The sequence below is a fragment of the Microplitis mediator genome, chromosome 1, assembly GCF_029852145.1.
Source record: "Microplitis mediator isolate UGA2020A chromosome 1, iyMicMedi2.1, whole genome shotgun sequence".
Classification (NCBI taxonomy): Eukaryota; Metazoa; Arthropoda; class Insecta; order Hymenoptera; family Braconidae; genus Microplitis; species Microplitis mediator.
Genome location: NC_079969.1, coordinates 21,484,362 through 21,507,940, shown reverse-complemented (window position 1 = coordinate 21,507,940; position 23,579 = coordinate 21,484,362). Strand labels below are relative to the sequence as shown.

The following is a 23,579-nucleotide window of genomic DNA, read 5'->3' as shown; positions in this document are numbered from 1 at the left end:
GTCGTATCAAGTATACCACGAATTGAACGTGGCTGCAATGAGAGGATTTTGGAATTACGATGTTGCGGATTACAGGCGTGTGTGGGGACTGGCGATACGCGCGTTCACGCGAAAGGGTTATATAGAATGCCGAATGGATGAAATGGAAGCTTCCCATCCCAACTGGGAGACCAGAGGAAGGGTTTGAGAGTATGAGTACCCCAGCTTTTAAATGCAACTGTACGTGAGTTGGTAACAGAAAGTGACCGCTTGGGAGATAGAAACGACGAAAGAGAGAAGAACGGAATGTAATGGAAGAGTCCTGCTAAAAAAAAGTAAAAAAAGAGAATATAATAATAAAATAAATAAAATAAAAAGTAAGCACGTGAACGTACTTTAAAAATAAATCGTCTTGACGTAACACGGATAATAAGCCATACAGGTGGCAAGTTCAGAATAATAAATTATATTGCTGAAAATTACGGTGAATTATTTTTGTCTGGTACTTGTTGGGATTATTCATTATTTAAAAGACTAGTGCTTATAAATATATTGTCATAGATATAGAGAATATTGTATTAGATATGTACTGAGCGAGATTCACTAGGTGTACTCGGGATTCCTTTGTAGTGTACATGCATATAACGTCTGTGTTTTACATTAAAAGATAACTGCCACTATTCCGATTGTAATATGCACACCCGAGTTTCGAGTCCTTTTGTTGGACAATAAAGAGTAGAAGGATGAGTAAGACAAAGAGAAAGAGAGAAAGTTATACATGTATATATATATGTTAATATTATACCGACCGCAACGATATTCTCCTCGGTTATACCCTGAAATACACTAGAAAGACAGAGTAAAAGATAGTAAAATACTACAGAATTTAGTATGGTGAGAGAATGAGAATTAAAATGAGATAGAAAGTTCACCAGATATATATATGTATAAGTATTCCCGAAAGCCGCTTAAAGGCATTCTCTTGGATTATTATTCGTCCTGACTCCTATAATCATGAAATGAGAAGTACGTATGGTAGTTTATAATGCATCTTTGCAAATAGATATGTATATAATAAGGGTGTATGTGAATAGATTACAGGAAGGTCAATTTGTGTTAAGTGTGACCGTATATTATATATATATATATATATGTATCTACAGTTCTAACTTACTTACTAAGGTAAATAGAGAAATGATGAATTACTTCATAATATAAATTATTACTGTGCAGGAAGATAAGTAAAATCAAATTTCTACTTTCGTTTGTGATATTTAATACATTGGTTTGTATCAAATATTTTACTAAGTGCACATAATTGATAGCAGTTATAATAATCCGAAATTTCTTCAAATATGTAGTTATAATGGTAATTAAAGAGCGATGTTTAGTTACCATAAAGAAAACGTTTCATAAATTTATTTTGACTTTCTCAAGTATTCTACGTAGACTAATCGTCGTACATCAATAATATTATATTTTTTAATGTATTAAGGGACACTAGGGCCTGACAGTTTGCAAAAGCGAGTAGTTAATTTGACCATTCACTAGTCACCATAACCGAGAGGTAAGAGCTTATTATTCGAACCTGGTAACCGGCCAGGCGTGGGTTCGAATCCCAGTGTTAGCCGAAAAAATCGGTTGTCTGAGATTCGGCCGGCCGCTGAACTTATAAAATTTCAAAGCCTCAATGTACCATTCGTAACAGTTTAAAACCGCTAATGACTTCGGCAGTTAAAAAGCTACTTCATATAAAAAAAAAAAAAAAAAAAAGTACTATAAAATTTTTTAATATATGAAAGAAAACTTAGGCCTGACGGTTTACATAAGCAAGTAATAGATTTGAGCACCGGATAAAAATCGCTTTGATTTATTTGAAAAATGATAACATTATTTTATAATTTTGACAAAAAAAAAAAAATTCCTTTTGGGGGCATACAAGTCCGTCTCTTACAAATTATATAAAAAAAAAATATTTAAACGAATTCCCAATGATATATTAATATTTTTTACTTGTTACGATTTCTTTCATAAAAAAATTGTAAAATAAAAATGTTTTTCTAATAAAAAATAACTTTAGATTTTCTTAGTTTGTTCCAAATAGTCTGTCTTATTTTCTTAATAATGCTTAATAATCTCTAAATTACAAAAGAACTTCCGATATATAATTTTTTTCCCAACTAAATTTCGGGGGCGGGCTGTCATGCTTCTGTCTACCCCAATTAGCATTAATTTAGCTATCCAAACAAAGGTTTAAAATTCAAATCACGATTAAACGCTCAGCTTTCAGTTTTATATGATAATAGAAATTATTATTCTTGTAGTTATTTTTATTAATAATAAATTATTATTATCCTTATTATTATTTGAGTAAATATATAATTACTAAGAGTAAATATGAAAAAAATTTATAAGCTTCTCTATTGAATAAATTGAACTGAACTGCATATTGGGATAGTAATTAGAATAACTTTCAGTTAATTAGTTCGTAATTGTGTCGTATCAGTTGATATTTTTTCTCATCCCAGTTATTGTAATTAATTCCTTCTAAAAATAGTTATCTGATAATTTTGAATAACCATAAAATGACAAAAAATTTATTTGTTTACTCAATTTTTTAGAAATTTAAATACTCATCACTCCTATTTTTTTTTTAATCAATAATAAAAATTAAGTATTTTCGCTATTAGTCATAAAAAAATTTAAAAAAAGTATCTAATTATTGAATCGAGATTTTATATAGAGCTTTTAAAAATTTCATGTTTTAATCTCACATGCATCTACAGTTTTCGCTCAATTAATATAATTAACTATAAATACGGTATCAGATGATTTTCTGAAAGCTGCAGCAATGCTCTAAAGTATAATATTTTGATATAAAAAAAAAAAAAAAATATAACTCTATGCAGATTATTTCACAGATGTATAACTCTTTTGCGTACATTATAAATTATATATGATAAATTTTTTTAGCACTCATATGCAAACAAGAATATTACTCAAATAATATATAGAAAACGTCTAAAAAAATGAATTTAATTAAAATAATGGAAATATAATTTTAAAATTTATATTAACAGACGGATTTTTTTTGAACAAAAGTTATAACTTAATATCTATAATTAATTTAATAAATATTCTTTGTTTACTTTGAGGTTTCACATCTGTTTGAAACGTTGACCAGTAAATTGGATAAATCTTTAAGCTACTTTGTTACACATGGATGACGCAGAGTTAATATAATATGACGTGCTGAAAAAAAAATTTATTTTGCACGAGCAAAAAAAATAACAAATACTTTCAACAAGATAAATATTCTTAATTAAAAAATGTACTTTTTGCAACTTGTGGTAAGAAAGCACATCTTCGATTGGTTAAAAATGACACTACAAAGAATAAATATCGCGAAAAATGTCCACATTGTTTGTGAAAATTATGACAAATCTACACTTTTTATTTATATGTAGATAAAATTGAAACTAAAATTTAGATTTAAAATTATATATTTGTTACTTGTACACTCTGTATATTATGTTGTGTTATGGCCATAAGAGGACATAAGTCCTATGGCCAAATAAAATAAATAAATAAATAAAAATAAATGATATATAGGGGGGCCTGAGGCGCGAAGGACCCCTCAAAAATTAGGTAAAAAATGTTTTTCGTATTTTCCATCAAATAATGACCTCTACAATGTTTTTATCATATTTTATACCAATATGTGATATGTGAGGTAAAAAGGGGCCACTCGAAAAAATTTTTTTTTTCTCATTTTCCGTCAAGTTATGACCTTCATAATGTTCTTATTATATTTTACGTGAATATGTGATATGTGGGTCAAAATGGACCACTCGAAAAAACATTGTCACGAAAAAACGATTTTTATTTTTATTTTCCGTCAAGTTAATTTTTTCGTTACAACTTTTTTGATTGGCCCATTTTACCCCACATATCACATATCCACCTAAAATATGATAACAACATTGTAAAGGTCACAACTTGACGGGAAATAAAAAAAAAAAATTTTTTATAATTTTTTGGCAAAATTTCGACTGATTCTTCCGAAATAGACGGCAAATAAACGAATTTGATGGTTAAAAGCCACAAAAAGAAAAAACCGGCTTAAGAGGGCCTTCGTGCCCCAGACTCCCCTACAGATGTACTGTTTATTAGTCATTAAACGATTCAACAGAAAACCCAACGAACATCCGTCTCGAATATGGACAACGGAAAGTTCTAGACTATAGAAAATCATCTTACTGTATTTAATTATCATGTAAAATTCACTCTATGAACCTGACTCGAAACTCTAGTTATTTTTACTGAGTATCTTATATGTTGTAAACAATTAAAATAATTTCTATAACTCCTGCGTTCAAAATTCAATATTCGAGCGTCGTGTGGCGCGAGTAAAATGAATATTTCTCTCGATGACTTGACGAAACTATAGAACGGTGTCGAAAAATCAGCTGTTTCACTTTTCAGCATGATTTTACTGTGCTGAAAAGTAATTTGCTATAAGAATTATATACAAATCAGGGAGCGACCGTCGTTTGGTCTAGACAAAAAGAGATAGAAAAAATCGTCTCTCTGTATATACTCTTTTAATAAGGGATACTCGTATCATCTTGTTATTTATTTACCCACGCACATGCAACTTGAAAAAAAACTAGAATAAAAATATTGCTTTGTATTGATTAATATTTTAACATAATTGACGTTATTAGATTTTTAATTAAATATGATTCATAAATAAATCAGAAAATGTCACACTGCATTGAAAAGCAAAACACGTGAATAAGTTGTCGCATGAATACATTCATATACATTCCATTGTAAAATTTTATATTTTTTAGTAAAATAATAATTTTTTTTTTAATTATTTAAAATTCTCTTAATAGAAATTTAAACACAGTCGTTGTAAAAATGTTGTTCGACACGTATGATTCAAACAAAAATCTGGCATACTTGTTGTGTCAACACTCGTCGTAGGTTATATTACATTATCAACGAAAATGCATCATAACCTGACTTGTGTCACCAATACAAGCATTCCGCAAACCCTCGTTTTAATCTTACGAATCGAAAATAGCTATTTAAATTATTATAAAAATCAATTAAATTTAATTGTTACTATTATTATTTAATAATCTTTTGTATCAGAAATAATACAGGAATTAATTCACTTTCTACTTAGTTCGTTAATTTTACTATTTTGTTTAAACAAAAAAAATCTGTCTATCGGTTGACCCTGCGGGCCAGCCCCAAAACTTCCCGCTGTTTTCAAGCTCCTTGAGCTCGAAAATACTTTTGTATGCCATTGTTTTTGAAAATAACCGTTTTTTAGCGTTTCTTTCTCCCAAGATATCTCGTGAACGAATTAACCGATTTTGATGGTTGAGGCGGCAATTGGCGCATTTTATTGAGTTCTAGAGCTGATCAGATTATGGAATTGTTTAATTGAGTTGTCTCAAAGATATTCGCTAATAACTGTTTTTTACCGTTTTTTTTCCCGCGATATCTCTTGAACAAATTAACCGATTGAGATGGCTAAGGCGGCAATCAACGCGTTTCAATAAATTCTAGAGCCGATTAGATTTTGGAGTCGATCATTTCAGTCGTTTCTGAGAAATCAATAAAAAACTAGAGAAAACAAATTTTTTTTCGTAATTCGCTAACATTTTCGAGTCTACTTGATCAAATGAACTGAAATTTCCAGGAAACTTGATGGCCAACAAGTTCTTTCGATTGCCGCCTTAACCATCCAAATCGGTTTATTAGTTAAAAAGTTACGAAGAGTTTACATAGATACACACACACACACACGCACACACACAATTTTTTGAAAATCATCGATTTTCTTAGCGGGAAGTTAAAAATTAATATTTTTAAGTAGAATATTTACCTGATTAAAATAATTATCAAAGACAATTTTCGAGCAAACAAACGATTGCATCCCTCAAAGTTGAAGTAAAGGTTATGCTATATAATCCTAAAATCTCGAAAAATAAAAAAAAATAACTTATGGCAAGAGAGCATTCGATTGAACAGTCCTATAATAATTTGAAGTTCTTTTGTTGAGTTTATTATTAAAAAATAAAGTTAATTAAAGAAATATTTTTGCTAAACGTCAATTGGTCTGTACCGCCTGTGCGTTGAGATGTACAAACATCAATTCGATATCTCGCGAACTGCTCATTGGATTGATTGGCTTATTTTTTTTTTATTCACTTCCAAATTTTGTCTAGTTGAACCCTTTCGATTTTCACTATTGTTGTTCTTATATTTTTTTTTTTATTAATCAAGAGTGATGACAGACGGCATATTTGTCTATATAATCCCATACATCGATGTCTCCCGACTTCTTTTGTTTATTTTTTCAAAAACTACTTTTTTCGGTTAAAAATCATCAAAACCGTATTGTCAAAAAATATTTGGTGTTAATTAAACAGATTAAATTTTCTTTTCTGCTTTTTCGAAAGGTATACGTGTTTCAAAAATTTATAAGAAAAAAGTAGTTAATTAAAATTTAATGGGAGCGTTTAAAACGTGAACTTTTAGATTTTCCAAGTACTTTTTAATAATCCTTTTTCTGCTCAGTGCAGCAGTCCCGAGTAGAATTGCCGACATCTTTTTTTTATTATTATAATTTTTATTTAAAAAAATATTTAACACACTTAGTGAATTATTTAGAACATAAAACAGTTTTAAATGGTGTCCAACAAGTTTCGTATACTTGTATGTGATATAATTTAATATATGCAATTAAAAGTCGGACGATGACGTCAAATACTTGTGACTCGTGACTTGGTCACCTGGTTTCGTTTACTTTACTACTATACACGTTTTTTTTCCCTTGTGACTATTATTGGTATACCGGTTTCTACTATATTTTTTAAAAATAGAAAGTAAGCTTGATGGTAATCAATCTTAATTGTATATACAGCTAAATAATAAATCATAAATATATTATTATTTAGTTGTGAAAATGAAAGATTGTTACAAAAAACAAAAAAAAAATATTTTGCATGTTGACAAATGAAAATAAATTAATTTATAGTACACGGTGAAAAAAATCTAGCAACTTTTACTTAAAAATATGAATTAAAATTACTAAATTCATATTGTAATTTTGAAACGCTATTGCAATTGTGTTATTTTTACTATCGTGAGAATTTAATTTTTATTTACATTTAGTAATTTTTATTATTCAAATATGGAAATAAATAGAAACTGCATTAGTAAACTTAACTATATATTTATTAAATTTTACTATCTCCGGGTCAAAAATAAAACTTGATTCAGGCTCGCTTCACTTTATTTTCTTTTGAAGTTATCGATTTGCCGACAATTTTTCGAAAAGGTATCGACTTTTTTGACTTAAATTAAATTTTTTTCAACTTTTTGACCTTTTTTCATCTTAGTTTCAACTTATTTGTATTTTTTGATCTTAGTTTGAACTTATTCGTCTTTACTTCGAGCACGATAGTCATTCACCTTAGTTTTGACTTGATGAACCAAATCGAAAAAAAGTTATTTATTCGCCTTACTTTCGCCTTAATATATAAAAATTATTTTACTTTAGTTTTGACTATTTCGTTTTAAGTAAATTTCGACTTGATTTCAACTTTTTCGTTTTAAATCGTGACTTGGTAAACCAAGTCTAAATCAAGTTTTATTTTTGACCCGGGTCCCGTTTAATAAATTTTACTATATTAGAATAGAAATAAATAACATAAAATTTTCATTAATTTTTCAACTTTTTATTATTATTGTTATTATTATTGGTGTCATCTACAATGTTGTTGGTGTCAATATTTATTTTCAAAATATCTCTTGTTTTAATCGAGATTCGAACCCTGATCTCCCGCGCGCGAGTCCTTTCCTGTGTCTGACGGTCTCATGTCTCCTTTGCACGAAGCACTTCGAACTTGTAATACATATTTGTATACGCTATCTCCGCCAACTTTTAATTTTATCGATCTGCTTAGGAAAAATTACAAGCCGTTTCGTAATTTTTGTATATTGTAGAGTATTTAATTCAAGTTTTTGTTACTGTTTTGTCATTTCTACTATACATTTAGTAGTAAACAGTAAAAGTAATGCACTTATTGATTTGTATCAGTATTTCTTACTAAAATATATTAAATATTAAATTATTTTTGAAACTCGTTTTTTCGGTGTATGAAAACATTTTACAGAAATACAATGAATATGAGTACTGGATAAATTAAAAAAATTTTAATTTAATAAATGAAAAAACTTTGTACTAGAAATCTTCTTATTAGTAATATTTGAGAGATAAAGTATCTAATATTAAAAGCAGCTTTATTTTTTCTATTAAAATTACTGAATAGTTTAAGTGCATGGGTAGTTTTCAAAGAGCCAGTTGAAAACGTAGTCTTTCAATGAAGAGCGTTTTTTTTTATTCTCTTTTACTACTTGTTTAATTAATTAATTTTATTTTTTGTCTGAATTTTTCTTTCATGTAAATGCTGTTGATTTTGCTGTATAAAATAAAAATTGTTTTCTCTTAAAATTTCAACAAATTCTAAAGTTACCAAAAGGCAATGTAAAGTATATGAGATTAACACTTGAAAAAGAATTTTTAAATTATTAAAATTATTGATTTAATATTGACAGTTTTTTTATTACTAATTTTTTTTAATAACTGAATTTTTATTACAAAATTTTTTACATCTTTATTATGACAGTAATGGTTGTTTTACATGTTAAAAATAATTATGTATATATTTCATTTGCGATGGTAGAAATCATACGTGGGTTAAAGTAAATATGACTTTATAATTAGTTCAATCCTGACGTTGCACTAACACACATTTGTAAACTATCCTTGTTTCTAACTAGCGAGATTCAAATTTTAAACTCATTATACCTTGATATACATAAAAAATAATTCTCACGTAAAGAAAAAAACATAAAACGTAACTATCAATTTAGTCAATGACCCCGCGTAGAAAAAAAGTTGAAAACGCGTTAACTATTCTAAACTTGAAAACGTGACAATGATGAGCTTTTTTGAACATTTAATTAAACTTTAGAAAATTTAACAGGAAAATAAAAAACGATCAGAAATAGTTGAAGTTCGGGCTGTTTGGAATGTATTTTGATGGTAAAAAAATGATAAAATTTAACACTTTCAATAAAAAGTCAACAAATTTCCATTTACACACGGTGTGATTATTTTTGTTTGAAATGTTATGGTCTCATACACTGTAAAAAGAGCGGTGTTAAAAATGGACTCATTTTAACTCCGCCCGGTGTTAAAATAAAATTACACCGGTGTAGGAGGAGTAATTCACCGGTGTTAAAAATACCGGTGTTAAATCAGGGTAACTGGTGTAAAAGCGGAGTAAAATTGGTGTAAAAGCGGGGTAACCGGTGTAAAAACGGAGTAATATCGGTGTAAAAGCGGGGTAAACTGCGTCCGCTTGGAGCATTAACTTAAAAGATTATAAAACACAAAAAATGTCAGTTCTTTATGAAAATTAATAAAAAATATCATTTTTTAACAAGTATAGTGATCGAGTAAGTACAAATATTCACAATGTAAAATATTTTAACACCGTTAAAGAATATCTACACCGGCGGCGGCGTTATTTTCACACCGCTTTCGGTGTTGAAATTTAACACCGCCAATTTTAACACCTACACCGCTTGGACTTACCCCGGTGATTTTTTACAGTGTAGTAAAGCCGGACCATATTGGCTACCTGACGGAAATGATGATAAACACATACAAAAATGACTATGACCATAGTAAAATTTACAATGGTAACACTAATTTGGGACTTAATCGTTCACTGAGAGAACAATTTATTTGAACCAAATAAGTAGATTTGTTGTAAGATCATCATCAAATCTTCTGATTCATCATTACTAGATATACTACTATTTAAACTATCATTTAATGTATATACTACATCGAGTCCAAAAATTTTTTACAATGTATTTTAATTTCTGTGGGTGGCCAACGTGGTCCGGCTTTCTTATGGCACTATGGCGATGTCCACACAAATATGAGATTTATTAAGTAATAATAAATCTACATTTGAGGCAAACAAATACTTACTTCAGCCAAATAAGGCCGAAAAACTGTTTTGAATAAATACATTTATTGATATCAAATAAATACTTCTATCAGTGTAGCATTTTAAATGCAAAAAATTTCTCCGTCTAATATTAAGTCAATTGCTGTTTTTTTCTATTTCCAGAACGAGTCTCATTATGAAGCTCAAAGTAGTCAACGGTTTTTCAACTTTTTTTCAAAAACTTTTTTTATACGAGTTAACTCTCTTTCAATACTTTCAATCCCGCACTACTCCACTAACAAACAAAAACTATAACTAGCAGTTTTGATCCATATTTGATTAGTTATTAGATAAAAGAATTGAAATAGTAATGAGTATTTTTGCTATCAATAAAAATAACTCCTAAAAATAAATATATAGTCAACTATTTTTTTTGCCGACAGAACGTGTGTTGAAATCTTTCGATTGAAGTATCCGCGCTAACTGGTTGGTATTGCAACCTTTTTTGGATTAAAACCGGAATTGGAAAAATTTACATTGATATTTTTTACATTCAGAATAAAAAATTCAAAATATGGAATATTGTAACGAACGTGAAACTGATCTTTTAAAATATCTGAATAACTAGAAGACAAATGCCTTCTTCTCTTGTTTTTTAGAAACACGACTAGAGTCAGTCAGTCATATATTGACAACATAACAGCATAATACATCTGTATCTCAATAAACTATATTTCCCTTGCCTTTTTTTTTACTGCTGTTAATTGTGGTGTTATTAGTTCTAGTTTAAATGTGTTATCATTGTAGTATAAGTGATATTAATTTATAAGTTACCAGATACTACAATATATATTATTTAACTAAAATTGTAGACCATATCACGACTATCATCACGATATAGTATGGCATTGTTAACTCTTTATTTGGGTCAAAAAAGTTTTTTAACTGTATCATGTCACACTTTTTTGATCAAAGTAAAAATTTTGTCCAGAAAATAATTTCAATTAAATTTACATGGTATCGATCACTTTTTACAATCTTTGACCTTCGATCAGCCATAAAAGTTTATTCAAATAAACGCGATGAATTGGATAATCCATATCACGATAAATTAAAGAGTAGCAGTATTTTATTGTAATTAAATATGGCTACTATAATAACAATCAAGATTTAACGTTGTGATTGCTTGCTAATTCGTTGTTCAGATTATAGTAGTAATTATTCAATTTAGTTATTTATGGACATACTTACTCCGACACACCGACTGTAATTATTACTATTGAGTAATTTGTTATTGAAATCATATTAATTATTTTGATTATGTTTACTTGATAACTAACTGCATAATAGTCTTTATCAAAGTTTCAATGCCGGATTCAAATTCAATTATGTCGACGCAGATTGTAACATGGTTACAATACACCAGAGGAAAAAAGAGGAAGAGAATTTCCACTCTAATTTACACAGAAAAAAAGGATTTCTTAGCGCAAAAAATAATTTGCATTATGAATTGACGACAAAAATTTTTTTAGGACTAGAAAAATTTTCGTTTTCAATTTATAATGCAAAAAATTTCTGGAAAGGTAAAATTTTTTTGATCTAAATGAAACTTTTTTTTCACAAAGAAATTATTTATTTTTCTGTGTAAAGAAAGCATGAGACAAAAAACAAAACAGAATAATAAAGAAAAAAAAAATTTTTTTAAATACTCCGAATTGTAAAAAAATAATAAATTCTCATGATAAAAAATATTTTTTGAAAAAGTTTTACAAAAAAAGTATGAATTTGACATCATAACTATTTTAAATCGATATGTGGTACTTTTTATTCTCCACATTATTTTTAACGATAATTTCGATTTTTTCAATGCAATTACAACCGTGACAAATTGCTAGAGTAACATTTTTATTTTGACAGTACTCGTAATGTAATAAAAAACAAATCGATGTTTTTATGAATTTCACATAACTGAATTTGCAATGGCCGATTTGTATATTTTGGAGCATTTTCTGTAATTTTTACACGACTATTTTTTCGTACGCGCATAAACCATCATAACAGTAGTTCACGTACATGTGTTCGAAAACTGTGATTTCAACATGATAAATTGAATTTTGACGCATTGATTTTTTAACTTAAACTAAAAATTTTCCAAAGGTTTTGGTTTAGTGTTTGCATTCAATAATGAAGCCTATCGATATCACGAATTCTCTGTGAGGTTAAATTGAACAAGCTAACATACTGTACGGTCGATCTATTTGGTGGGTTTGATGGATGCTATGTGGTTATAACTTTCGACACGAACTGAGTCGAGAGTTGTAGAGTTTAGATGGTGAGGAGTAACGAGGAACATAGTCAGGAATGTTAGGTATTAGGCACAAAATTTCTGGCTTGTATATGTTATCTACAAATCCTCAACACGGAATTTGTCACCATCTGAATCCTATATAACGGATAGCGAGCATGTATAACACTAACTAACGATTGAACGAGTAATTACGAAAATGGACGAAAAATGATGATCAGATTAGTTATTAAAACTAAATTTTACACATATTCTAAAGTTACTTTACAATATAAAAAATTCTTCAGTTCCTTATTCACTCATTATTATATTTAAAATATTTTCACGCCTGTCTGATATTTTACATACAAGAAGTATAAAGTATTACATGGTATTATAACTTCATTTAAAATTTATGCAATAAGTTTTAAGTATTAATATGCTATTTCATAAATATTTAAATGAATCGGATTAAACTTTATAATTATAATTTTTATTAGATTAACATTTTAACGTTCTTATGGAATGCGATTTTTTTTTTTTTGCAATTTTTGACATTACCCTTCTATATATATGTAGATGCGAATTTGGAATAAAATCAGACACCATTTTTGAGAAAAAAGAAATCAGTTTTTATTTGAAAATGTTTAGTTACAGTTCGTGAAAAATAGGTCAAGTCGATCAGACCAGACAGTGCGACCAATTTAAAATTTCAGTAAAATGTTTTTTTTTTTTTACAAGTATTTATTATAGGAATAATTTTTTGAGCATTTGAAAATTGACAAAATGGACCGAGACTGTGACGTTTGCTCGATTTTTCTGTGAACTGTAATTGAGCATTTAAAAAAAAAAAAAATATTTATTTTGAAATAGTTTTCCACTTTGCCTCAAAATCTTCATTCTTCACTTTATTTTTTAGAAATTGTTAATTTTAATAACTAGAAAATTAAAACCGTGAAAATAAATATTTAAAACCCATTGAATTAATATTTGAATTCAACTCATTAATATATTTTTCTCATCATGATCGACTGAAATAATTATTTTCCATCGTTTATTTCGTATTCTCAAGTTTGTTTAGGTCTACTTTGAGACAACAGTTTCCAAGTACGTTTAAATTTCAACCTATGATTTGTCGAAACTTTATAAAAGGATTGAAATGATTTCTCTCATGCCATTAAAGTAAAATTATTATTTGATGTAAGAACGGAAAATATTTATTACTCAGCATTTATAGTTAGTAAATACAGCTTAACAGTAATTAAATTTATAATTAAAAAAAAAGTGATAATCTTTGAGTAAGTTCACAGAGTAAGGATTGATATTGCTGTTTAGAAAAATTTTTCTGATATCATAAAGATGCTTATTAAAACATCCTCCCTTACAGCATCCGGAAACCGTAAAATCATTAAAAACAAATTTTCTATCGAAGGTAAAAGAACTAGTTCCCGATCAGAGAACTAGTACTTGATCACTCCATGTATTTGTATATCTATATTTAGTAAAACTTAGTAAATATAGATATACAAATACATGAGTGATTGAGTACTAGTTCGCTGATCGGGCACTGGGTCTCGTACCTTATACGAAAATCAAATGGGTTACAAGTGTGTTATTGTAACACACATTAAATCTGTACCATGTTTGAATCCATAAACAATACTATAGTTTTTTGTAATCACTTAAAACACATTTTAGGGTGTATTAAATATATATAGTTTTCTCAGCCGTTTCGATGTTATTTGGCAAGTGTGTGATTTCGTCTACACACTAGGTTTTAAGGTGTACGCAAAAAAAAAGGAGTGAAGATTTCAATTGTTGCATTTTTTTATAATTTTAGAACGCAAATATATCAAGTAATGTAAAAAAAAGTAAATAAAAAAAAAATTTACACGGTTTTATGAGATCTGAAATATTCTCTAAATTAGTCGTTTTAATTAACTTGTTTTCATTATCACAATAAATATAACTTAAGTAGTCTGAACAGTAAAGTCGCAATGAAAAGTATTAAAATGTAAAAAGACATAGTATGTTATGTAAAAAGTAAAAAGGTCAGTAGTATAATAATTGTTATGAAAAGAGAACGCTAACCACATTGGCCACTGTGATGGTCGATATTGCTTGTCTGGTCAACTAAATCGTTACACATAGCATACTGTTTAATTGAATTTGGTAACGAGCTAATTTATATTTATATCTATTGTTATTAAGTTTACAAAGTTCTCCATTATTAGTTTAATGGTTTATGATGATGATTTATGATTATATATAGACAAAGTTAACTACTTAAAAAAAAAATAAGTTATAACCATCCAAAGTATTGCGAAGTTATAGATAATTCACATGAAATACTTTCTTCTACAACTAGTAGTAGCTAATTTTATGCACCTGAAGATCGGAACGTTTTTCATGCAACGAAAATGAAAATAATTTATGAAATTTGTGTCTAAAGGCGACTTAAGGGGTAGTTGGGGGTGGCCTGTCATTTTCGGGTATCGTGCGAAACATTTCCGAAATTTTGATCCAGTAGATTTTTTACTTTTCATTTCTTTTTTCTTATTTTCGTTCCGCGAGAAACGTTCCGATCTTCAAGTACATCTAATTTTTATATTTACTATTTTAGAGATTTCAATTATGGCTACACATATTTTTATTTTTTGAAAAAATTCGTAGTGAAAAAAATATCAGAAAAAATTTCAATAAGAAAACATTTTTAATTATATATATACTAGAAAAATTCGTTATCTAATTAGAGACGTATGTGCACAAATTTTAATGTTAAGTCGTAATATTTTGAATTTATTAACTCTACAGAGCGTTTCATAAAATTTCAGCTGCCGTCGCAGTAAAATCGCTTTGAAATTTTTTTTTACATTTATTCAAATGACTATAATTGAATTTCCATAAATAATTAAGTTGAAAATGTTATAATAAAAAGAAATTACATGATGTTATTTTTAATTTTTGCTTTCAGTTCTAATGAATAAATGTAATTTAAGTAAAATGTCCAGCGTTTATTAATTTTATAAATTTCACTATAAATTCCTTTATGTAAAAATAACTTGTAGGTAACAATGAAATTCAATATTTTATTAATATATCACGTTTATCGCTGAATTCCGATAGTTATTATTGAATCTGTAAAGGGAATTTATAACAGATTGACAGATAATCATACGATAACAATATATTTTAGATAAGCTTTACAGTGATACTACAAAGCTAATGAAGTTATTTACTGTTAGTTTATTTTAACAATATTTTGAATTTTTTTACTTTGAATATTTTTTTAATAAACAGAGACTATTGTTGCAGCAACCAAATTTTTATTTTTTTTTTCGGGTGGATGGGGAGGGGGGGGGGGTCGTTACATTAATATCTGTGATAGAATAATAATCCAATTTTATCTCAAACAATTATGTATATTAGGGTGGCCCAAAAAAACCGACTATTTTTTTTTTCGAGTCTCTAATGAAAATTTGTTGGTTTAAGATGTTTCAAGACGCCTCTCCAAAAATCAGCTCGATAAAAAATTTTAAAGAGGTCGCTCACGAATTTTGAAAATATCAAAAATGATCGAAATTAGGATTTTTTTTGTTCTAAATATCTTCTTTCTCGTGGCAGCTATAGTTTATATTTGTGAAATCATGACTACCCTGAAAATTTCAGCTCAAAATTAAAATATTTGAACGTCGCTCAAAAATTTTGAATGTTTCCGAGTACTGTCTCTTGGACGTTTTTGAGCGACCCTTGAATATTAATAATAAAACTTTTCAATTTTTTCACCATCAATTTGTATCATGATGAATAAAAATACAACCCGAGAAATATAAATAATAAGTTATTTACATACTTTTTTATTTTTTAATTCAATTTGTAGGTTTTTTCGCTTATTCAAAACTTACCCAATTTTATTGTTTAAGACTGTCCTGTATATTTTCGGTTATGCAAAAGTTATATTTAAGTGAAATGACAGTAATTGAGTTATAAAAAAATACAAAAACTAATTCGAAGTATTAGTTACATATTATCAGTTAATATTCAAAATTCTTGAGCGCCGTTTAAATATTTAAATATTGGGCTGAAATTTTCAGCATAGTCATAATTTTACAGATATAAAATATTGCTGCCACGAGGAAGAAAAAATTTAGAAACAAAAAATCCTAATTCCAATCATTTTTGATATTTTCAAAATTCGTGAGCGACCTCTTGAAAATTTTTTATCGAGCTGATTTTCGGAGAGGCTTCTTAAAACATCTTAAACTAACAAATTTTTATTGGAGACTCGAAAAAAAAAAAAAAATAGTCGGTTTTTTTGGGCCACCCTAATGTATATGAATAATTTGAAATTTCAGCAGTAATATTTAATGTTTGAGATTTGAAAAATGTTTAAAATAATTTATTTAGATAAGATCAGAAAAAAAAAGTTCAAGTAAATCCGTTACCATCACGAGAATTTTTAAAATTTAAATAAAAATTTTTTTAAAAGTTAAAAAAAATATTCAGTGGATTTCTCCATAAGTTTTAAATTCAGAATTTTTTTATTTCAGATGAAAAAAAAATAGAAACTAGAAGGATTGAGCTAAAAATTAGTAATGTATGTTTTAACGATAGTACATTTCAAAGAAAAAAAAGTAAAGACTCATTAAGAAGACTATTTGGAAAAATTAATAAGTTGTAGTGGTTTAAAAACTACCGATGCAGAAATTAATGAAACTTTTATAAGTTCATAACTCTGTAAAAAACGATGGTAAAAATTCCAATATCACATGAATTTATCTGTTGATAAAGATGAAAAAAAAAAGTATTTCAGTCAAATTGAAAATAGTCGATTTTACGAGCTAGGTGATTTGACGCGGAATAATCCTGTATAAATATATACAGATGATGGGTCCATATGATATGTATATATCTTCTGCTCCATAGGCTTGATAACATACGAATCATTGGGTCGAGTAGATCAGAAGCGTAATTTGCTCATCGTACAGTCGAAAATGTAAACAAAGAAGCTTGAATCATCAGTGAGCTTGGTAATTGACACTATTACAACCATGGTTCTAACAAACGGCTGAACCAACTAACTCGTTGGGTAATTTACATAGTCGACAAACCAATACAAATTGAAATAGTCATGGAGATATATATAATGGATAATTTATAAAGTTTTGCTAAATCAATGTTAAATAATTCATCTTTATATTTTTCAATTTATTTTTCACTAGTTGACGAAATTTTGTCAAGCTCGATAGCTAATTAGCTTTCGAAAATGATCAGTAAAGTAATTTTGAGTAATACATGCTCAAAATATACGCCGTCAAATACCTAACATCGGTCTCATTAGTATGTTACACACCAAAGGAGGAAAGTTGGACATTCCGACCCACGTTTAGAATTGCCTATGACAAACACGCGGATGGGGATGGCCTACCTTCTTTCGTGATGTGTAAACTATTTTTCACCAAATCGGCACTGTAAAGTTTAAATGTTTGTCTCTGTCTTGGGGGAAAATAGCGCGTGTCGAAATTTATATCATTTGTTTTCTCATAATAGAAAAGAACGGCTTTTCCTTCTAAACAAAACAGGAATTTAAGCTTTCGGTTCAGGAATAGTGAAATAGTATATTATACACCAAGGAAGAAAAGTAGGACATTTTAACCCTCGTGTATAATTGTCTATCCGAGCTGAAGGCGGTGGAAAACACGTGGATTGGGACGTTCTATCTTATTTCGCGGTGTGAATACGATTATTTACCAGATCTGCCCCTGAAAGTTTAAATTTTTGCCTCTGATTGTTGAAAAAATGGCGCATGCGTTAATTTTCATCACTTGTTTTTTTTTCTTCATAAAAGAAAATAATGATTTTCTTCTCTCTAAACAGAGCAGGAAACTTTCGGTGCAGAAATAGTGAAAAGACTTTTATTAACCGCTGATCATTTCTGATTGGTTGGATGCAGTGTTTAAATTTTTTTAACGCACTAATGCATCCATGCAAATTGAAAAAAATGGACGTGGTCTATTCCTACTCTAATCCAAGTTACCGAAATGGTCAAGATACGTTACCGGGATGAATTCACCTTTGCTCAAAGCTACATCACTCGCAACGAAAATTCTCTAGATTACACATGCACCTTAAACTTAACGACAAACGATTGTAGTGTAGATCATCATCATGCGTCACCTTAAGTTATGTTATTTTCAAATGGAATGAAATATGTAGGGGAGGGTGGGGCAGAGCGGCCCCCTTAAGCCAATTATTATTTTTTGTGGCTTTCAACCATAAGATCACTTTACTTTTGTCCTATTTCGAACAAATTTATGGACATTTTGCCAAAATTTTGAAAAATTTTTTTTTATTTTTGTGGGGCAGAGCGGCCCCCCTTCAAAAAGTGATAAAAAAAATTTTTTTTTTCGTTTTTTTTTTTTTTTTAATTGTTTTCATCATTAAGAATGTATTTCTTTCTCTTGACAACTATTTTTGGTTTTATATTACTCGAAAAAAATTGTTAAAGCGTAAAAAATCGTTCACTCTCGATTACCTTAATTACTAATTGTTATTTAATAAAAAAAAAAATCAATTCTATAATTTTACTTTATTTCAAAAATTTATCAACTAAAAAAAAAAATTTAATTTTTATAAATTTTTAGTGACCAAATTTGCCTCTTACATAAAGAAACGGCCGAAAAATATGACAAAATAATTTTTTCGGAAGTTTCGGCTGGTCCATTTTGCCCCAGGTGTTATGCGTAGGGCTAGAAATGTGGAATTATAATAATTTTTTTTTAATTTGACGATAAAAATATGAAAAAATCACTTTTTCAAAATTTTGGGCTTGTCCATTTTGCCCCAAATGTCATGCGTAGGAGTAAAAATGCGCAAACATATCGGATTTATAGTAATTAGTCGAAAAAAAAAAAATTTTTTTTTTTGGTCAAAATTTCAGGGGGGCCGCTCTGCCCCATGGGGGCCACTCTGCCCCACCCTCCCCTATTAGACTTTTTATTAGGTTAGTGCTCGTGTTTGCTCCAATTATTATGCTTATAATTGAATAAATAAATTGAAAAAAATAAATAACACATAGATTTTTATGAAGACAAATTATTCGAATAATTGCGACTGCACGACGCCCACTTTAAAAATTTAACGGCGTTTTAATTTTGAACATTCATTATATAAAATATCGTAGATGACTGGTGGCTTGAGTATTATATTCGATGGTACTGGTTATCTAAGATACTCTTGAAAAAAAATTTAATAAAAACTAAAATGAATTTTTTCTTATTTCTCATATGACTTTGCATCTACTTAACCGATTGATATCGACTTCCGATCAAATTCAATAGCTTATAAGCTTTTTCAACTGGCGCGAGAAGGAATCAAATCCATCTAGTTATTCAAAAGTTATAAGATATCTTTACATACGCATCTGAAAATACTCGGAATACCTTCTTAAGGATTTGAAAATCTCAAAATCTGTAGAAAAATTGTTTTTCAGAAATCCGACTAAAATCAACAACCCCCCCCCCTTTTTTTTCTCGTTTATTTCTTAACTAGAAGTTTTCTAAGCCAACAGCTAAAAAATTGATATTTCATATTTTATCTATGTTACTTTTTTTCGAATAAAAAAAAAATCTCTGTTGAAGAAATAATTAAATCATGAATTTAATAATAGTTTTTCAATTATAACTTGACATTTTTTTTTCTGTACACAGCATATGAATATATCTATTCGGATAAAAGTTGAAATATCTTTATGAAGTCCATACTAGACAATATTTTATTGATTTGTTATAATTTAATTAAAAATTATATGTTTATTTATATTTTTATATTTTATTTTCTCAATCGTCATTCTATCTTTCACTCACGTGAAATTTTCAACTAATGTGATTTAACCACAAAATAATTGCCAATTCGTCTGACACATTCGACAGTTATTGGATATATCGACGTTTCGTCTGTATAACACCAAACTGGAAAGGAATGCGTATCACTACTATCACGTTTGGAATTTAATCAGACATAGATTTCGACATTCTTTAAATAATTTCCAAGCACGTTTGATTTGTATTAATTAAATTTGCTCATACATTTTTAATTTATAATTTTTTAGTTTTATTTATGAATATCAATATTTTATCTCAAAACAAATTCCTACTTTTTAGTAGATTGCATAGAAATTGATCTATTGTATTTGTCACGGTGGAATTTTCAAGGAATTTTGCCATATCATAATTCGTCGAGTGGGTTTCAAAAATGCCATTGATTCATAAATACATATATATATATATATATATATATATATATATATATATATATATATGTATGTATATTTATGGAATATAACGCGCCTTGTTCTGAACATATCATAATGAAACTTGGCACTCTTATTTTACAAATGATTAGCTCGGTTAAGTTCGAAGATGAGCAAAATCGATCAATTAGTTTAGAAATGAATAATAATTTAGACTATTTTCAACTTGTCTTCAATAATTGCACACCTCAAGCGCGAAAGCTAAATTTTTTTAGTCTGGTTTTGGTCGCCTATAGATAAAAATCAGACTTTTTTCTTAAAATATTTTGCATTCTTTTGTTTTTATTCAGACCGAAATTAGACTTTTTCTGCCTATTATTTTTTTTTTTTAGTCTGTTTTTTCTATTGTCTTCAGATCAAAAACAGTTTAGAATTTTCATAAAAATTTAAAACAGATCAACTATTTCACATAGAGTGAATCAAATTTTTCGACCGGGTTCCTAATCAATTAATTTAATTAAAATATTTATTATTTAATTATCTTACAGAATAATTTTTTAATATTATCTTGAAAAAAAAAAAAATAATAAAGGAGTGGATTAGACTTTAACCAAAAGAAAAAAAACTCATCATTTTTTTTAACGGTTGCAGTATTTAGATCGTATTTATATCCTATTGTCTCGCTAAATCCCTAAACGACTTTTTCATAAGTCCTTTTTTTTATTATTTTTTTTTCCCGTTTGAGTAACAACTTTTTACGAGCGTAAGTGGTCATCTTGCCATTTAAACTAACGGTGTCGCCATTAGTAGCCTCTTATCTTGAACGATCTAGGTGCTTTTCCGTTCTCGTAACGTGTATGCAGTACTCTTGGTATCCAACAATGGGTGGTTTGTTCAACGTGGATTGGCCAAGTAAAGTCAACGCGATAACAGCCCTATATACGTTCTGTAGTTTTTACATTGGATTATTGCACGTCAATCGCAGAGGTAGTAACACATTACCTGACATGAGCAACGCAATCACCGTTGCCCACAGGCTGTTTTTTTTAACGTCTTTATTCTTCTTTCACCCTTGTTTTTTTTTTATTTCTTTTATTTTTATCGTAGAAAGTGAGTGACGTGTTGGTTTAAATAAACTTCTTTATGCTATAACTATTCTTCGTATTTTTCTATTCTCGTTTTATTTTTTATTCTTGTTAAATGTATGGAGATATTTTATTCTGATAGTTTGTAGACGACATGGCAAACAATTCTTACATGTGATTTTAAATTACTTCAATAACACAACTGTAAAATATATGCATGACATGTGTTGAAAAATACCTTGTTGCAAATTACTTCTTTTTTATTATAAAGTGAATTGTGAAATTTAAATTTTTCTTAAAGTTTTAACTCTAAGACTTTTTCTATGTTATTGTGTATAAAATATTTGATGATATGATAACAAAAATTTGGTAGAAGACTGATTAAAAATTAAGCCCCAAAACTTTTCACTGTTTTCGAGCTCAAGGAGCTCGAAAACGTTGTTGTGAATACATTTTCGAGCTCTTCGAGCTTGAATATACTCTTGGATGTCAATGGTTTCTTACGAGCTTTTCGAACTCAAACACATTATAGTACATTATATCATGATTTATCCGGGAAAATGACATAAAATGTTATTTTTTCAACTCTTCGTCATCGATATCTTATAAACTAATTGACGGATTTTGATGTTTAATGTAGCAATCAGCAAGTTTTACAGAGTTTTCGAGCTAATTGGATTTTGGAAATGATTAGTGCAGTCGTTTTAAAGATATTCGCAACAAACCTTTTTCTCGCCTCCGGGCGGAAAGCGTCAACTTTCATCCCGCTGTGCAAAACGAAGTTGCCGCTTTCCGCCTTCGTCGAGGAGAAAAATCGTATACACTCCTTGGACAGTAAATAAGAAAGCTTCAGATCACATGTTTGTTGATTACATGTGATCTGAGACATTTCTTACTTTACTGCCCTAGGTGTGTAATATACTATGTTTACCATTTCTTTCTCCGACGATATTTCTCGAACAAATTCTGCGATTGAGATGGTTGAGGTGGCAATCCACGTGTCTTATTGAGTTCTAGAGCTGCTTAGATATTGAAGTCGATTGTTGCAATAGTTTTTGAGAAATTTGAAAAAAAAAAATTTTTTTTTTTTGTGATTCTCAATTATCTTCGAGCCTACTTGATCAAATGATCTAAAATTTTCAGGGAAGTTAACGGCCAACAAACTCTTTCGATTGCCGTAAGAACGATTTAAATCGGTTAGTTAGTTCAAAAAATCAAAAACTTTAAAGATTATAAAACACAAAAAATATCAGTTTTTTATGAAAATTAATAAAAATATCATTTATTAACAAGTATAGTGATCGAATAAGTAGAATACTCACAAATAAAAATATTTTGTTTTTTTTACAGTGTAGGACCTCAAAACGTCGACATCTGATGAAAATTCGATTTTCGAAAATCAGGATAAAAACAATAACTTCCCGAATTTTTGAAAACTCACAATTTTCTTAGCGGGAAGTTAAAAGGATGATGAGTCTTTAAAATTTACGGGATTTGTTCTTCATAACCTTTTACGTAATCTTTCGAAATTTCTAATAAATTATTCACTTCACCTTTAAGAGATGATCCGATATATAAATAAATCTGGTCTTAACCTGACGAAGATAAGAGATGTCATACTTTACTGAATCATAGGACAAGGTTTCTATGAATAAAAAAAAAAATTCTAATAGATCCAAAATTCTATCTTTTAAAATAGTAATCAACAATTTTTTAAATTACCTAAATTGAAACAAAGAGTTTCAATGGCTGTTTAGCCAATCGAAACAAGCTAATTTTAGATCAATGCAAATTAGCGGGACGAAAACATCGCTTCCATCCCTAGGGATGAAAAGATGCCTCGTTTCTATCCGCTGCATTAGTTTCTAATTTCATTACAACCCGTCGAAATCGCATTTGTTTTTTCTCAAGCTGATTATAATGAACCA

The 23,579-nt window shown here is 28.7% G+C and overlaps 1 protein-coding gene across 2 annotated transcripts in view; it reads left to right on the top strand.

The window, feature by feature from the left end:
* Positions 1-23,579, top strand: part of LOC130675445 (furin-like protease 2) — a 265,829-nt gene that overhangs the window by 83,355 nt on the left and 158,895 nt on the right. The window lies entirely within an intron of this gene.